General features: G+C 53.0%; 1 non-coding gene across 1 annotated transcript, besides 1 other annotated feature; it reads right to left on the reverse strand.

Moving 5' to 3' along the window:
* Positions 1-45: 45 nt before the first annotated feature.
* Positions 46-66: a microsatellite.
* On the reverse strand, positions 67-178 carry Tc00.1047053498211.10. The gene has a single exon (XR_008255127.1). It is a non-coding gene; the product is annotated as a spliced leader RNA (transcript).
* Between the last annotated feature and the right edge of the window lie 428 nt (positions 179-606).

A 606-nucleotide genomic window follows, 5' to 3' on the forward strand; every position in this document is an offset into this window, starting at 1 on the left:
GGTTATATATATATAGGGGTATATGGATATGGCGGACAGACCCACAAAAAAAAAAAAAAAAAAAAAGGGGTCCGTAGACCCCGGTCAAAAGAAATTGACCAAACATAACCGCCAGAGGCGGGTTGGAAGCTTCGCGTACCAATATAGTACAGAAACTGTATCAATAATAGCGTTAGTTGAAAGGAGTTGTGTTCCACAACGGTTTTCAATTTTGATGAGGGGTCCTTCGCGGCACTTGGGACCGTGTACAAAAAACCCCCCCCCCCCTCCCAGGCCACACTGGGGAGGGGTCAGGGTCCGGGACGTCGGCCCCGGGATAGCGCCGTGGACGGCGTCAGGGGGCGGAAAAGACGCACATGGCGAGTGTGGAACAGCAAATGCAGCCGAGTGTGCGAGCAAGGCAAAAACACCGGAAAACACAGGAAGAAGCGCGGCATACGCGGAAAAAAGGCGAATAAACGGAACGAGACGGAGAAAACACAAAACAAAACAAAGATGCAGGCAATAGCAGCCATGAAGCGAAAATGAGGGGGCCCGAAGGAGGTGGCGGACACGCAACGTGGGGGGGGGGGGCACCCCCACAAGGGGGTACGGGGCTATATATAT

This window comes from Trypanosoma cruzi, assembly GCF_000209065.1.
Source record: "Trypanosoma cruzi strain CL Brener chromosome Unknown tcruzi_1047053498211, whole genome shotgun sequence".
Taxonomy (NCBI): domain Eukaryota; phylum Euglenozoa; class Kinetoplastea; order Trypanosomatida; family Trypanosomatidae; genus Trypanosoma; species Trypanosoma cruzi.